Source organism: Phyllobates terribilis, unplaced genomic scaffold (assembly GCF_046119375.1).
Source record: "Phyllobates terribilis strain yellow unplaced genomic scaffold, ASM4611937v1 Scaffold_1__5_contigs__length_1240528914, whole genome shotgun sequence".
NCBI classification, from domain to species: Eukaryota; Metazoa; Chordata; class Amphibia; order Anura; family Dendrobatidae; genus Phyllobates; species Phyllobates terribilis.
The window spans coordinates 775,983,652-776,001,655 of record NW_027362761.1 but is presented as its reverse complement, the minus strand read 5'-3'; the positions used below and the strand labels follow the sequence as shown (position 1 = coordinate 776,001,655).

The 18,004-nt window shown below is 42.5% G+C and overlaps 1 protein-coding gene across 1 annotated transcript in view; it reads left to right on the top strand.

The window, feature by feature from the left end:
- Positions 1-13,547: 13,547 nt before the first annotated feature.
- The window catches only part of SLC20A2 (solute carrier family 20 member 2), a 141,340-nt gene continuing 136,883 nt past the window's right edge, over positions 13,548-18,004 (top strand). Inside the window, exon 1 of the mRNA XM_073636993.1 lies at positions 13,548-13,694. The gene's annotated coding sequence lies outside the window, so the exon portion shown is untranslated. The remainder of the gene's footprint in view (positions 13,695-18,004) is intronic.

Genomic DNA, 18,004 nt, shown 5'->3' with positions numbered 1-18,004 from the left:
TTTGTATAAAAACATTTTAGTTTGTGATTGGTTTCTCTTCCTCCCATATTTTTATTATTTAAATTGTTTTGTCTTTGTTCTTCTTTTCCACTTCCAGTAGCAGAGATCTCAATAGTATTTGTCAGCTGTATGGCTTTTTCTGGCCTTTTGCTTCCCTTCCCACATTGTTCTAGTTTAAAGCTCTTCTGATGAGATTCCAAAGCCAAACGTATACACAACAACTTCAAACGGGACCAAAAGCTGCCAAAACACATAAATTTAGGGGCAGTCACCAGGAAAGTGCCATCAATTGACCCAGAGTACAAGTAGTATAATTATTTTTATTTATTATTTTAGCGCCATTTATTCCATTGCACTTTACACGTGAAAAGAGGTCACTGACTGGTACAAGAGCAGAGAGGATCTTGCCCGTGAGGGCGCACAAACAGTCTATAAGGGATGGGTGAGGATACAGTATGTGAGGGTACAGCTGTACGTGCAGCGGTATGGTGGAGCGAGGGTTACTGCAGGTTGTAGGCTTGTCAGAGGAGGTGGGTCTTCAGCTTCCTTTTAAAGGTTTCAACAGTAGGTGAGAGTCTGATATGTTGAGGTACAGAGTTCAAGAGTAGAAGGGATGCACGGGAAAAATCTTGTATACGATTGTGGTAAGAGGAGAGAAGACAGGAGTAGAGAAGCAGATCTTGTGAGGATCGGAGGTTGCGTGCAGGTATGTACTGGGAGACTAGGTCACAGATATATGGAGCAGACAGGTTGTGGATGGCTTTGCATGTCATGGTTACGGTGTTGAACTGAAGTCTCTGGCCAATGGGGAGCCAGTAAAGGGATCATAGATTGCAATTTATAGATTGCTGGAGCTAGTCCACAGTAACAAAGCAGCCATAGAGTGTCCGGGAACCTTCCCCCACACTTTTCTTAGTCAGGGCTGCTTCTCGGCAGGGTTAGACGGGCTCACCAGAGAACCGGAGACTCCTCCGGTGGGCCCTGGCTTCTCCTTCAGGAGGGTTCATAGAGACGAGGTGAGGTCGTGATGATGATAGAGGCCACCATCTCCTTAGCTTGCTGCTGGTACTTTTCTTTGGGAATCAATTTGGCTCCAACCAGCCTGGAATATTTCCAGTGAACTATTGCATGACGCCAAGGTATTAGCCGTGCCCCCAGTACCAGTAGCATGGGTCCTGGGCTCAAATCCCATCAAGGACAACATCTGCAAGGAGTTTGCGTGGGTTTCCCCCTCAGTAAAAAAGCAGCCTTAGAGTGTCCAGGAATCTTCCCACAGACTTTTCTTAGCCAGGACTGCTTCTCGGCAGGGTTGGACGGGCTCATCCAAGAATCCTCGGGTGGGCCCTGGCTTCTCCATCGGGAGAGTTCATGATAGCGCAAACTTTGCAGCTGCTATGGGGCTCTTGAGCGGGAGAGAAAGGTGGGCACTCAGAATCAAATCCTCTGGTGGGCCCAATGTTTTTCAGTGTGACACTGCTTCTCAGTGAAGTTGTATTTCACCACAGCCATATTCTTTAGCTCGATGAAAGGACTGGTATAGAGGGAAATCGTATCTACTCCAGCTGTCATTTCTCTGCCATCAGGTTTGGCCCATTGTCATACACTACCATGCCTGGCTGTATGTTCAGCGGTGAGAGCCACAGATCTGCCTGCTGTGTCACAGCTTTCAACATCTCCGCAGCGGTGGGCGGTTTGTCACCTAAGCATTAAGCATATTATCTTCAGCAAAGCATGTTGCCGCTTGGCCAAGGCAGTGCTGCAGAACTTTCAGCTTGTGACTGATGTGGTCATTTCGGAGATGGAGGAGGAGGTGCATGAGCTGAACAATGTGATTACATTGAGGTTACATTGGCGAGTCTGGTTTTTATACTAAAAGGAATCTACTGTGTTTTTATTTATTTTTATTTATTTTTTTACGTCTCTTCAAATGTGTATTGGAGTTCGCCCTAATTTTTGGCAGCCCTTGAAATTGCTGCATATGCAATAACAGTATAAGAGACACACTCCTTAATAATGGGAAGGACAATTCAAATAGATTCTATATTCTAGAATATTAACTGTCTTATCTGAAATTCTTTTACGGGTGAGGTATCGCAGTATGGATAGCATATTACATCGATCCAGCCAGGTATTATTGCCTTATATTGCATGATGCTGGTGCTGCCCAAAAAAATTTAAAATCTATTCTATTCCCTATCGATAACACTGTTAGATGCATTTACAATAGGGGCAGGTGCTGCTGCTAGGTGGTATCATCACTAGCTACACATGAGTGTTCATTCTGGTCACATAAATGTCTTCCACAGTCCATAACTTTATTTTTTTACCCCGGAAAGAATGTTTCTTAACATTTTTTCCGTTTTAGCTTGCTTTTTGTATGTTTGTTTTTTTTTGTCAGACCGTAAAAGTGGCATAATACTCTGACAACATTGTTCACAGATATGCTATTTGCCAGCAGTCAACTGCGAATAGGTTTGAACCCACAACTGCAATACTTTAAATGGAGTGTAATATTTGACACGTTCACAATAATTGTTGGATTATTAGGGCAGTTATATGGGATAACGTCTAATGGCCACGGTTTCAGGAAGTCAAATAATAGTATGGTATTTGTCAGCGACCAAGTGTGCGTTGGTTCAACAAAACACAGGTGGCTGACTTTAAATGGAGTGGAATATTTGGCATGCTCCAAAAAAATTTCTGTATTATTATGGCAGTCATATGGATAACATCTGACCATTGAAAAAAGTTCCTCTGCTTCCACAATACAGTAATATGAATTAAACTAAAAAAATCTGGCTGTATTCTGCGAACAAGCAAATTGAGCTGTAAAATGGTGTACACTGACACACTGCTACAATCTATAAATGGAGGACAATATTTTCCACGTTCACTGCAAATGGCTGGATTTGAACCGCAGTTATATGTGATACGTCTGACAGAGAACAAAGCTTTTAAATAGTGGGCCTGTAGTTTACTAATACTATTCTTCACAGAGACCTAGTGTGAATAGCTTGACTAACACACAACGAAAAGGAAATGAAAGGCAAAAATGGCTGATTTTGGAACGCTGTTATATGTGATACGTCTGACTGTATTCTGCAGTGCTAACAAGCAAATGAAGCAGAAAAATAGTGTACTCTGGATTGCTTTTTAAGCAAATAACCAGGATTAAGATAAAAAAAAATTGCCCTGGCCCCTGATACCTGGGGCTATGTCTACAAATATTTGTCACAGCAGGATCACTCAGAAGTTGAACATGCAATGGACCCTCTTATGCTGTATCATGCACTGCAGTCTGTCACATACCCTGCCTGCCTTGGTTTTTAAGCAAATAACCAGGATTAAGGTAAAAAAAAATTTGACCTGGCCCCTGATATCTGGGGCTATGTCTACAAATATCTGTAAGAACAGCAGCAGCAGGAACGTGCTATGGACCCTCTTGCACTATATGCACTGCAGTCTGCCACATACACTGCCTGCCTGCCTAACTTCTGCTATCACCACTGAATATATGCAGCTGGATTAGTCCAAGGAAGGACTGTTAGTTCAGATGGATATAAATATGTTGTGGAATACCTATACTAACTATAAACGAGCAAATCTCTCCCTGACTCAGCAGCAGCTCTCCCTACTCTGCCTGGTCCTGGGGTAGACTGTGACAAGGATAGCGGCGCCAGATTTTAAATAGACCTGATGATGCTGTGCGGCCAGCCAATCACTGTAATGCCCACAACCAACATGGCTACGGCTTGTGGCAAGCAATCCCTGTATGTTTATTGGCTCTCTAAAGAGTGCCAAGCATGCAGGGCAGGGACCCGAGTTCCCGCCCGAGCAACCCGGAAATACTCGCCGACTGCCGAGCTTGTCGAGCACCGTGATGCTCGGGCGAGTACCGAGCAGTGGCGAGCACATTCATTCATCACTAACAAGAACCACAGGATGGATTTCATCAACCAAGGTAACATTTCAATCAGTGTAATGTCGCCCACCTGACAATGTATGTAGTTTACTGAACACAATCCTGCTGACAGGTGCGCTTTAAGGAGCCATCTTTCTTTTTTGACAAAAAATATAGGCGCACCTGCTAGTGATGAAGATGGACGAATAAATAATGATGAGTGAGCATGAATTGTTATCCCTTTCAGCGAGCATGCTATGTATTCCTTGAGTGTTTTTAATTCCGTCTCTGCCAGTGGATAAATGCTTCCAAAGGGTATTGCTGCTTCAGGTAATAGATTAATTGGTCAATCATGCGGCCGATGAGGAGGGTGTTTGTCGGCATTTTTCTTGTCACCTACATCAGCAAATTCCTTATATATAGATGGTAGGTTAGAAGATTGTTCAGGATCCTTTACAACTTCTTCATTTGGTGAAGCCTGTGGGAAGTGTACAGTAGATGGAAAAGACAGTTCTTTGGTTCCCCAATTGATTGTGGGATTTTGAGTATGTAGCCATGGCAACCCCAGGATTATTGGAAAATGTGGAGATGAGATTAGTAGGAAGGATAAAACCTCATGGTGATTAGGTTCCATTACTATCTCTAAGGGTTCAGTCTCTTGATTCACTGGCCCCGAATTGAGTGGAGATCCGTCAACACTTTCCATGATAATAGATGAAAGTCTGTTTTGAATTTTTACCCCATTTTCTTTTGCAAAAGAGATGTCCATAACATATCCGTTTGCTCCTGAATCAACCATGGCAGATGTGGAAATCCATTGAGAATGAACTTGAAATTTGATAGAAATGAAGCAATGAGAGTCCTTGTTTTCTTTTTTAATGTTGGGTGCAATAGAAGAAATTGAACGGATGACAGCATTCATTGGATGCGCTGGTTCAGACAAGACTGATTCTTCGTCGGAACAGTTGGGATCCGCTACCACTGCCACTGTATTGTGTAGTCGAGAAGGACAATTGACAAGGAAGTGGTCAGTCTTGCCACAATAAAAACACTGATTTTCTCAAAGTCTCCGCTGTTTTCTCTCAGCACTTTCACATTTTAACAGGCTGTCGACCTGCATGGATTCAACTTCAGATATGTGGGGACTCTTTATCTCAAAGTCTCTGGGACTGGTGGTTGAAGCAGGTGGATAACGATTATTGTTGCGGGACCAGTTTGAATTCTACTGTTCCAATCTTCACTCTGATAATCGGTTGTCTATATGAATACAATGGTGAATGAAGTCATCAAAATTTGTGGGAGCATCGGTCCGGGCTAGTTCATTTTTGAGTGCGCTGGAGAGTCCGTTCTTAAAAAAAGATAATTTTGCAGCATTATTTCATCAATCTTCCACCGTCTGAATTCTGCGGCGTACTCTGCAACAGAGAGTTTACCCTGACGTAGCGCCATCAGTGTAGCTGAAGCTGTTGCACAATGATTAGGGTCATCAAACACCTGGCTCATGGCTGCTAGGAAAACCTCCAGATAATTAATCGATCACCATGAGTTTCAATGAGGGGGCTGGCCCAGGCCAATGCTTTATGTGTCAGTAGCATAATGATACACAATACTTTTGATTTGTCAGTATGGAAGTGAGCAGGGTGTGCAGCAAAGTACAATCTGTACTGATTGATGAATCCACGAAATTTGTCACGGTCTCCACCAAACCTGGAAGGGTGGGTGGAGGAGCCAGATCAATATGTTGATTTTGTAACTGAAGGATCTGTTCAGACAGCAGTGCAATCTTATTGCTTAGATCTTGCACAATATTCTGTAGCTTCTGTGTAGCTTTTACAAAAATTTGAACGTTATGAGTTGTCCTATTTTCAAATGCCATCTATTTTTTTTTTAGTGTTTGCATATCTGCATAGATGTTGGTAAGCAAACAGTTCATCTTAATTACACACACGTCCAATTTTTTTCCTTCGGCGGCGTCCATGATGAAGGCTCGAGTATCCTGTTACGATACTGGCGTAGTACTCCTTGAAACCAGTGGCCGAAGGAGCACAAGCAGGAACAGCAAGAGGTAGTAGAAGTTCTTGGAGTTAGCAAAAGGAGTTGTAGGAAACAATCCACAATCCATAGATGAATTAGAACAGACTGTGTAAGAATATTCAGGAGCTGTAGACTGAAACTAGGCTAACAGTTAGACACAATACTTAAGCAATGAGTGAGAGATCCATGCGGCTTTAAGTAGGCCCAAACAGGAAACAAGATGGATTTCATAGATTCAGAATCCGCCATCTTGGTAAAGGGCAATTGCAGAACACAACAGCAGACTCCAGTGGTAAGGAGTGAAACTGCAGCACAATTATTAAAGTGAACAATAGCGGCCACTAGTGGTCAAACTGTAGAAGGGCAACAGAATTCCTGAGGCTATGTGCCCGCGATGCAGAAATGAAGCAGAAAATTTCTGCAGCAATTCTGCATCTCCCTGGCAGAAAAAACGCATGCAGATTGTGCATGCGTTTTTCCTGCAGAATACATGCGGATCCACATGCGGATTCACATGCGTTTCCGCATGCAGATTGACAAGCGCTTTCCAGGCGATAGCATCACTTGGAAAGTGCTTGACAACTAGGTCACACTGTATAAATCCATGCAGCGCTGCTTTCTGGCTGGTTCCTGCCTGCCGGCATATCGCGAGACAGAGCGGTGAAGGGCCTGCGGTCACATGACTGTGACGTCACCGCAGGTCCTCAAGCGATGCCGGCATTCAGAGAGAAGCCTTCGGAAAGGTGAGTATAAACTTTATTTGTTATTTTATTCTTTTTTTTACAGGTACAATGGTACCCAGGTCTGGATGAGAGTCTTCTCTCCTCCAGAACTGGGTACCATCCGCACATAGAGACGCATAGAAGCCGCTTGTACAAATGTACAGTCGCAGTTTCTATGCGTCTCAATGCAAGTCAATGGCGGGAGTTCCGCTGCGCTTCCGCAAAATTAAATGACATGCTGCGGATTTTTGTACGCAGCATAAACGCTGCGGAAAAATCCGCAGCATGTGCATAGAACATGCGGAATCCCCTTGGGGACCATGGGGTGCGGATTACCTAGCGTTTCACAAGCGTTTATGCTGCGGAAATTCCGCAGCATAAACGCTTGAAGAACGCGGAAATTCCGCAGCATAAACGCTTGAAGAACGCTACGTGGGCACCCAGCCTCATACTCATATCCAGAGATTCTCTGGGCTAGCGGATCTGTTGCCAGAACTACAAAGATACGGACGCATTATGAGAAAACTTAGTGATATATTATGTGATCTAAGACACCTGAGATTGGCGATCTGCATATTTATAAATTGCCTTGATGTATATTAATGTTTTCATTCGTAGTAAATGTAATATATAATGTATATTGGGAATTTTAGATATAGATTGTTTGTTGGTGGGCTGATTTGTCACGAGGGGGATGTGATATGGATCCTTATTGGTGGGTCAATAAATAGCATTATTATTTAAATCTGTTGTTTGCACTACGTTAGTATGCTTGACATAGACTGGTATTGTTGAAACGTTGCATGTATTTGGCAGAATAAAAGATTTATTTACTTCTCTCAAGTTTGAATGCTGTCCTTCTACTCTATTTATGGTTGTCAACTCCAAGTGAGCTCCTTGGATTTTTGGACGTGCATCTATCTGTGGGTATGATGACCTGGCCTCCTGGATGTCCCTGATGAGTGCTGCGGGCAAAATTCTTCATGTATGCTTTTGCTCAGATGACAAAACTAAATTTTACATATCACCCATTTTTTTACACAATCTATACAGTATTTCATGAGTGGACTAAAGGGGTTGTCCACTAGTTGGACAACTGCTTCTCAATCACTGTGTTTACCCCTTGTAAAATTATATCTATACTCACCTCCGGTGCAAGCACCATTCCAGCGGTGTCGGCACTGACTCTCCTAGGGATCTAGTGATATCGCGGCCAATCAGTGCTGGCTTCACTCTCCCTGCCTTCGGACAAATTGCATACATCCGGAGACAGTGAGCGCTGCTGCTCTCTCACTTTCTCTGGATAAATGTGATTTGTCTGAAAGCAGGGAGAGTGAAGCCAGCGCTGTCTGGCTGCAGATATTGCGTGACTTAACAATGTGACGAGATCCCCGGAAGAGCCAGTGCCGACACTGCTGCAACAGCACCTGCGCCGGAGGTGAATATATGTGTTATTATTTTACTGGAAAAAACATAGGGACTGAGAAGGGGTTGCCCAAGAAGGGGTTGCCCCCCGCTAAGAGGGGTTGTCCAACCCCTTTAAGCCAGTCAGTCTCTGCTTTCTGGCTGTGCCTGAGATAAGGATAGTGATTATCAGTATAAAGTAAGGGCGACTTAACTTTAACCTAAAGTTATAGATTTTTTGCAATAATGATGCATCAATTACATGTACATAAAAGAATAATAGAATTTAGAACATGATGAGCAATTTAGCTGATTATTCAAATGCAACAAAAAGGCATGAAAACTAGGAAAGATCAGTTTGGTATAAAAGTATGTGTGAATCCAGCTGAAGTAATTGATGGAAAAATTGACTTTGAAGTTTACGAAAATTAATTTATATTCCGTCTTGAGGATATAACTGCATTAAAGCACCATTCAAGCATTTTGTTTTTATTCAGTGCTGGAGTGGTGCTTTAAATGTAAGTCCCCTGTCCCGGTCATATACTTCACCTCTTACCGACATTGCTCCGGTCCTGCGGCGCCATCTTGTGACAGTAGCTTGACTGGCCAGGAGTCAGAAGCTACTGTACGTCACAAGCTCTCAATGCAAGTCTATGAGAGCCAGAATGAGGCTCTCAAAGACTTGTATTGAAAAGTGGCCTTTGACACGCTCCAGCAGACATTGGAGCGCGCTGGCAGGTCACTTTTCGACGGAGACGGACCGGAACGACGCTGGAAAATAATGAAGGAGAGGACAGGTGAGTATAAGACAGTGGGCTGGGGACTTACATTTAAAGCACCGCTCCAGTGGTGCAATAAAAAAACAACACTGTAGTGGTGCTTTCATCTTACACTCCTACAAGAGTAGATGTCCAACGGGGTGAAGAAAAATAGTAGGAAACTGACAGGAAGAAAGTTGTCTAACATTTTTGGCTATTTTTTAAATACATTAACATGATCCACTCAGTAAAATCTGACTTGCTTTTTTACAATAACTGAGGGTGTGGAAAAGTATGTGGAAGATGTGGAGTAATGCTTTGTTACAATGTGAAAAGTCTTGGGTATTATAGTTGCAGCATAAATCATGTATCTATCTATACTAAGTGGTGGTTTTGGAGGTGATGTGTGATCATTGTCATTAGGGATATGATTATTAATAGCAGGGTCGAAACTTAAGGGGAATGTTTGGGACTTTTATATTGATGGCCTATCCTCAGGATATGTCATCAATATTTGATCAGTAGGAGTGTGAGAACCAGCACTCCTGCGGATCACATGTTCCTGATGTTGGCCAGATGTGCTCAGTTGTATAGTTGCACAGCATGGCTCCATCAACTGTAGAGTTTCTGTGGTTGGTTACTGCACCTCTGGTCAGTTTTGAATATTGCAGTTTGCATCCATCCAATATTTATGGGAGATATATTTTCACCGTCATAGTAAAGGGACAAACATAATGCATTCACTTACATCATTGTAAGGCCATTCTAACCTCTCCAACCTAATATTGGTTCAATGGATGATGCTATTGTTACGACACAGTATTTCATTTTCATTATCCAGATGTCTATTTTAGTAGACCAGGAGACAAAGGTTATTGTCTGAACCCTAACTATTGAATTTGTGTATTGCTTCGGTTTGTCAAGTAACATGGACTATTATCATATGAGTATGAATGTTGACTTTTGAATTGATGTTTCTGAATTGATGAATGGCTGCTATTTACCCCTTGAATCAGCTCCTACAGGTTATTGTCTTCTATCTTTGCAGGACAGGGATGAAGGATCATTTAACAATCAATGTTTGCTAATATGTTGAGTATTCATTGTATAAGTCCATGTAGCTAGGGGGCTTGCAAAAGAGAGGAGGACAAACTAAGCAGATTGATTAAACCCTTGAACAATGAGAGTTGAGCTCCTGCCACTTACTTCCAATCCTGTGGAAAAATGCAGGAAAAGAGCAGGGAATTATAAAAAGGGGGATTTGCCTCTGTATCAGAAGGGACTTTATAAAACCACAACCAGGTACGCTCTACAGGACAGCTGCCAGGACACAATGGCTCCATCAGGGGGACTTTTCAAAACCATAGCCAGGAAAACTCTACAGGACATCTGCCAGGACACCATGCCTCCATCACGGGGACTTTACAAAACCACAGCCAGGAACACTCTACAGGACAGCTGCCAGAACACCATGGCTCTATCAAGAGGGACACAGATTTGACATTCTACAGGATGCCAGCCTCAAGGACCACGGCCCTAGCTGAAAGAGTACAGATCTGCTCCATTGACCATCACTGAACCCATGGAAACGTTTAGGGAAGCCAGGATTGTGACCCACTAGTCACCTGCCCCCATGGAGACGTTCAGAGAAGCTAGGTTGTTACCCTTTGGTCAACTGGCCTAATGGATATGTTTTGGGGAAGCCAGGATTGGGATACACCGGTCACCTGGCTCCATGGAAATGTTTGGAGAAGCCAGGTTGCAACCCTCAGGTCGCCTGGCCACATACCTCAATAGATTGTCAGCTTCCTAAGCTTGTCGTTACCTCCTCTCTGTGGGTGCCCGCCAAAAGCGGGGTGCCACTGGTGAGGGTAGTCGGCGCTGAAAGCCCCAAAGTCGCAGCTGCTCTAATCCTGGTGAGTCAGCGGAAGCGTGAGACTGTGCAATTTTGCACCATCTTGGGTATTTTATTGGGACTGTTCCATATGTTATTGTCTGTTTGGTGGTTCAATAAAGTATTGCCACACTTACCCTCACCTTGTGTTGTCTGAGTAGTATTATGCCAACGGTAAAGGAGGGCGGGCATTGAGTGGGATTAGCCCTGGTCCATGCGGTCTCGGGCCAGCGGACGAGAGCAACCACTGACCCCCCGTGTCTCCATAGCTATCTTTGCCATGTTTCATCTATATAGAAAGGTAAAATCGCATTGGAGAACATGAGATCTACTGCCTGGGACCTCCAGGGGAGAAGATATTCTGAAAGTTATGGATCTTATAAAATTCTAACAGACCTAGCACATCCCACAACTAGCCCCCATATGAGCTCACCAAGGGGCGGCATGAGGGTATAAACTGAGAAAATAAAAATCAGAGTTTGGGTTTCTGTCATTGTTCATTTCTGGAAGACAGTTCGCTGTGAGAGTGTTCTATTTTTCTAATCGGAGTACTTCCCTCCATAAAGATAAGAGCCATTCCTGGAATCAGCCGTGGCCTCGTCATTGCGTAATTGTCCTGACCATTGGAGGCAGCAGAGTTGCATCCCCCTGTAAGGGTGGTGGATTGTACTATCATGTTCCTACCTCTGAAGACAAAGACACCAATCGGGTGATATTGTAGTGTAAACTATATCCTGCGGTTTTCTGCATATATTGTGTAGTTATGTGATATTATGGGAATTGCAATGCATTATGATATAGAGTGTGATAAGATAATGTATAATGTAGTAGTGTAAAGCATAGGATGGTGCAGGATAAGACATAGTATAGGGCTCAGGACATAACATAGGCAAGATAAGGTAGTTGACAGTAGTTAGTGACATTAGAGAAAGGTAAGAGTTAATGTTCAAGACTAGCCCACAGTGGGAGGGGATAGGTAGTAAGGCAGTGGAGAACTTCCTGATAGTTAGTTAGATAGGGCCAAGGTCAAGTTCGTGTAGGAAGCAAGAGCTGGATACCAAGGAAAGTACATGATGTTCTGGCTGGCCAGTACGAGGCCTTACTATTATTCCCTTTGCAAATATATTCTGGTAATGTCTGGATCTCAAGGCTAGATTCTAGTGCTATGGCAAGCACTTTAACCCCTTCCATACATAGGAAGATTGTTGTGGAGATGCATGTGGGAGAAGTAATGGACCTTGGACGTGTTGCGGAACTGGGCTGGGAATCACTGGGACTGACAAAAGCAGGGCTGGCAGAGATAGTCCAGGTAGAATGAAAGGAAAATCTGGAGGTGCATTATGCTGTGGATGAGAGGAATAGAAAGTGTTGTGGCCGATACTACAAGTTGCAATACACGGACTGTTGAGTAAAGTTCTTTATGATGAAGCGAACTGGGTGTTCCCTGATCCACTTGTGGCAGCTCCTGAAACTGAAGACCTGGAGACAGCTGAGGCCTGCGGCCCACAAGTGAGTGCTACGCGCCCCACACATCACAGCACATTTAATCAGGCACACAAATTTTCTGTAAAGTGCCAGGGCGACATAGAACAGCAACTCGCCCACGACTACTGCTCTCTGGCACCTTACAAGTGGCGTAGTCGGCAAGATCGAGCCATGCATCAAAAAGCATCAGAGGGCTCCGGTGATGAGAAAGATGGCGACTGCGGCATGGTCAAAGATAGTAAACGATGGCGCACAGGGAGGCGGAAGGTCCGTCCGTGTGGGCATCGGAAAACCAAAAGGGTGCAAAGATATGTCCGGCCTGGGAAGGACCCTGTTTGGAGAGGTCAGCCTCTGGTGAGCAGTGCCCGCCCCCGATGGGCATGGCAGAAGAAAAAGAAACCCTGTCCGTTGCAGTGAGTCAATGGAGAACGGGTGGAGACTCCCATTGAATGGGTAGGTGAACCAGAAGAGGCTCCACCTCATCAGAGCGCATTTAATTGGGGACACAAATTTTCTGAAAAGTGACAGGGTGACATAGAGCAGCAGCACACCCATGACTACCTCCCTCTGGCACCTTATACCCCTGACAAACTGGTGACAGCAGTGGGATCTGTGCAACCCCCCCTCTCTCTTTCCGGTGTCCTCATTGACTCTTTCTATCAAAAATCTTTGTTGTGACTACAATTTATGAAACAGAATTCAAAAATGACAATGTAAAATGCATTCATGACACTTAAGAAAAGGTAAGTTGCATTTTACATTATCCAATTTGTGGCATTATACAATTGTTCAGAGCGCACTGTTAAGTGCAGTCTACCTGTCTAAACAAGCTATTAAACGACTTATGACAAGCTAGCACATACTCACTGCCTGACACTGCTTACAGCTTTTTTTTCTGTTAAAATTATTGTGCTGTCTTGCTTCTGCTTTTTAGTGCATTATGAATATGGAAAAAAATGTGTAATTGTAATTAAAAATGCAGCAGGACAGATACCAGCTACACCATATTATTGATCAATCACACCGAGTCTGGTAGGGCTGCTGGCACCTCTCCTAACTCTCTCACCCACCCCATCAATTGAATATTTGCATTATTTACAGCCTACTACTCTCATCTTCTTCAGTGCTGCAGTTATTCAACCCATTACTATCTGGAATATTATACAGATCTAGATTGCTACAAACCACATGTAATCTATAAAACATAGAATTCACAGTCAGGACTTAGTTAGTCATAATTCACATGATTACTGTGGTTACATGATTCAGTGTCATTTTACCGAACAGAACAGACTGTGAATGGATTTGAGTTAAAGTTGAGTGGCAGCCAACTAAACCAATCTAAAGTATTCAGGAAAGCATGTGCATAGAAGTCCTGTTACACAATGTGACTTCTTTAAACACTGGAGGGAAAAAGGAAGGGATTAGAATGAAAAGCACACCGCCTGAGAAAAGTGTGTGAGAGCTGCACATTAGAGACACAGACACAAGTACAGGTCAGTATGTACAAACTTTACAAATAGTCATCTACGTGTTTTATGTTAGCAACAGCAGGCTATAAACCATATACTATCACGCCTATAGGAATGACAGAGAAATGCATGGATCGTCAAATTGTATATTGTGACAGTGCTCAGAACTGTGAGCTTGTGTGCTCACATGTAAAGTGGCAGGAACCAAAGTACATATTTCCAGGGAAGCTCACGGAACATAAATTGTATTGCTTAACGTAACATTTCTGGTTGATTTGCATCACCGCATGTTGGTTGCTTTAGCATATGACATTTGTTATGGTCGAAAGTTGACTTGGTGTCATACTGATAAAGCAGGGTTAAATGAGACTTAAGAGTAGGTTACATCATTTTGCTTATCTATTATTACATGCACCTAAAAAAAAGACAGTCATATGCTTTGTTTCAATCAGATAAAAGGTTAAGGCCAGGGAAAAAAAAGAACCTCAAGTACAAGTACAATCCAAAAAAAGCATTTGCCTGTTGAGTGTTTGTACAAATATTCTAATGATAGAATAAATGCATGTAGTGAATATGTGAAGGTAATTGCCTTTATTTACAGTGAGAGCCACCAGAGTGTCAGGGAATGAGTAGCTTCTCACAAATAATTAACTTATAGGGGTATTCCACTCTCAGTACAGCATAACCAGAGGAACTGATGTTGCTTTCCACCATTTCTCTAAAAAAATTCTATCCTATTGCAGAATCTCCTATTTAGATTCCTATTATGGAGCTTTTTGCGAATTAGAGCATTGAGCTTTTTACTGTATAATAATTAGAAAGCATTTTTGTACAGAAGAAAATTAAATTACAAATTTTCAGTATCTCTGGAAATGAAGCTATTATTCCAGACAAGTGATGACACTCAAACATGAAAAATAAAACCGTTCTCTACAAGGTGACAAAAGAAAATCCATTGAATTAAGTGCAGCAGGCAGATTTATTCCTACATTTTTGCTTTGCTGGAACATGCTTCTGAGACACGCTCATCATTATGACGTACTTAGGCTCCACTAATGCAGTTTTGTCCTAAAGTCTCTAGTGAATCGTCTTGAAAATGACCCAGTAGAGGTGAATGAAGTTCTCCGACAAACAGGTTTCTGCTTGTAAGCACTTACTTTGTTAATTCACCTTATCTTTTTAGAACAGGCCTACTCCTAATTCCAATACAGCTTAGACTGGTTAACAATTCTAATTTAAAATTTGGGTTGTATTGAGAATATCACTTAAAGACACATTGTCAGGAAATCTAAACAATTTGGATATTATGAAAGTGGAAAACTATAAAACATTATTTAACCAAATATGAGTCACATTTTGAGCCTAGGTCCTGGCTGGTAACACATAATTTGGGAACTAGTGACTGTTATTGACAACAGAAAAGTCAACCGGTGAGAGTGAAACAATGAGTCACAAACCTGGTGCTACAGAGATTTTTTTTTCATAAACATCGTAAACTCCATGTTGCCATAACATGGACAATACAGTTTTTTCTTTGTCCTGCTGTACCACAATGCCTTTAAGTATGTGTAAGCATAAAAGAGGGTGTTGTGGTTTCCTACAGTCTGACATACTATTTAAAGCCACTAGTGACAAAGTTTACAAGTTTCCGAGGCTCTGATTTGAAGTAACCCGATAAATGCTGAATCTTTTTGTGCTGGTTGTCACGAAAAGGTTTATTTATACAGAAAAGGTTCAGGTCATAATCCATATTTTAAGAGATTTCAAAATATAACGTGAATGTTTCAACAAAGAATAGAAGCATAGAACAACCATAGTATAGTAGCACAGTGTGTACTGCATTCCCCAGGAGATGATGAGTAAACATTTAGTGAACACTTTCCACTTTCCTAAAAGCTTTATAAAGTGGTTTACACTTCAGTAGATTCATAAATATGTAAGAATATTCACTAGATTAGGATCTGATATCTTGGAGTGTATGTAACTCAGTGTCATGTCGGTGACTCGCACGAGCAGTTAGCGCTGCACTACTCACTGCGGTCACCACTCTACTCCTCCCAGTCTTGGGTCATCTCACTGAGCTGCCTCTTGCACCATTTCTAACTCTGTTGCATCCTACTGCTGCTGGTGAGTCTCCACTTGGCTATAGGGAAGAGTGGCCAGATTTTGCAGGAACTTGACTACTTGTGTCCTGTAGATTTTTATTTCCCTAGCCAATCCCTAGGCAGCAGGGGGTTTATTAGTCAGCTCCTCCCACCACTCCTTGCTTAACCTAGGTTCCTAGTAGTTTGTCTCTGGTTTCTGCTTGTGCATGTTTGTTCTCTCTCCCCTGTTATTGACCTGGGTCGTTTACCATTTATCCTGATTTCTCCACTCCTGAGCTCGGCTACATATATTGAACCTGTGCTGCCTGCCCTCATCTCGGCCTGTTTGACCCTGTCTTAGCCTTTGTCCCCCTGTACCTTGTATTCTTGCCTCTGACTCTCCGGTAAGCCGATGTAGATCCGGGGACTGCTTTGAAGTGGTAATACCTGTGGCCAAGCCTACCCTCACCATCAGAAGCTCAAGTGAATACCAGGTAGTCACTTAGTTAGACGCTTCCAAGGTAAGTACAACCCATGGTGCAGCGGGTCCACACCCATCCGCGTTACAGTACATTCAGGACATGGACCCCGCTGAGAAATCGGGACCCAGAGATCCCAAGTCAAACGAGCAAGTATTGTACAAGGAAGTGTGCTCCCAACGTGGGCATCAGGACCATATGATGCAGGCCATCAATGTGGTGGCAACCCAGCTGCAAGGTCTGTCCGCTGCAATGTCCGCAATGCTTTCCACTTCTACCACATATGGCCAACTCTCCTCAGGACTGTCAGCCTTCCCCAGGGAACTGCCTTCCGCCTCACCCTTAATGTAACCTGTAGTCTTTATAATTCATATGAAAAATAAACTGAAATCTTTTTGGGTGGAAGACAAAAAAAAAGAACTAAAATAATGTGGTTGCATAAATATGAAAACCCTTAAACTAATACTTTATTGAAGAAGTCTTTGAATTTATTGCAGCATTCAGTGTTTTTAGGTAGGAGCCTATCAGCGTAGCACATCTAGAATTAGCAATCTTTGCCCAATCTTCCATGAAATAGTGGTTTCAATTAGTCAAATTGTAAGAGCAACTAGGGAAAGGGCAAGTTAATCCACAGCTTGTCAATTGGAGTCAGGTCTGGGCTCTAACTGATCCATTACAAAGCAGTGATCTTCTTCTGGCAAAGCCATTCTTTTGTTGATTTAGAGGTATGCTTAGGATCATTGTCATGCTGAAAGATGAAATTCCTCTTCATCGTCAGCTTTTTAGCAGAGGCCTGAAGGTTTTTAAACAAAATTGACTGATATTTGGAACTGTTAATAATTATCTTCACTTTGACTTAAACCCATGTTTCAGCTGCCAAAAAACAGCCACAAAGCATAATGCTGCCTCCACCATACTTCACTGTGAGTATGATGTTCATTTAGTGTTGCACAGTGTTAGCTTTGCACCAAACATAGCCTTTGGAATTATGAATGAAAAGTTCAACCTTGGTATCATCAGACCATAACACATTTCCCCACATGCTTTTGACAGAATTAATGTAGATTTTAGCTAAACATAGTCAGGCTTGGATGGAATTTTTTTTGCAAACAAAACTTCTGTCTTTACACCCTACTCCACAGGCCAGACATTGAAGAATTCGGGGGAATGTTGTCACATGCAGTGCATAACCAGTACTTCCCAGAAATTCCAACAGCTCCTTTAATGCTGATTTAGGCCTCTTGGCAGCATCCCAGACCAATTTTCTTCTTGTCTTTTCATCAATTTCTTATGAACACCCAGTTCTAGATAATGTTAATGTTGTGCCAAATTTAAGCCACTTCTTGTTGACCATCTTCACAGTGTTCCACGGTACATCTAATGTCTAGGAAATTTTTTGTACCCTTCTCCTGACTGATAACTTTCAACATTGAGATCCGTTTGCTGTGTTGAAAGCAGTTTATGGACCACGGCTTTTGCTGTGAAATGCAACAAAGAAAATATTTGGAAAATCCTACTGGAACAGCTAAACTTTTTATGGAGTTAATCAGAATCAATTTAAATGATGGTAGCTGTGTACTGACTACTATTTAACATGAGTTTAAATATGCTTGGCTAATTCTGAACACAACCACATCCCTAAGTATAAAATTGTGTGCACACTTATGCAATCACATTCTTTTAGTTTTGTTATTTTTATTTTCCCTTCAAACTGATATCAGTTTGTTTCTCAACGAATTTGTACAGATTATGGGTAGCAATAAAGGTGGAA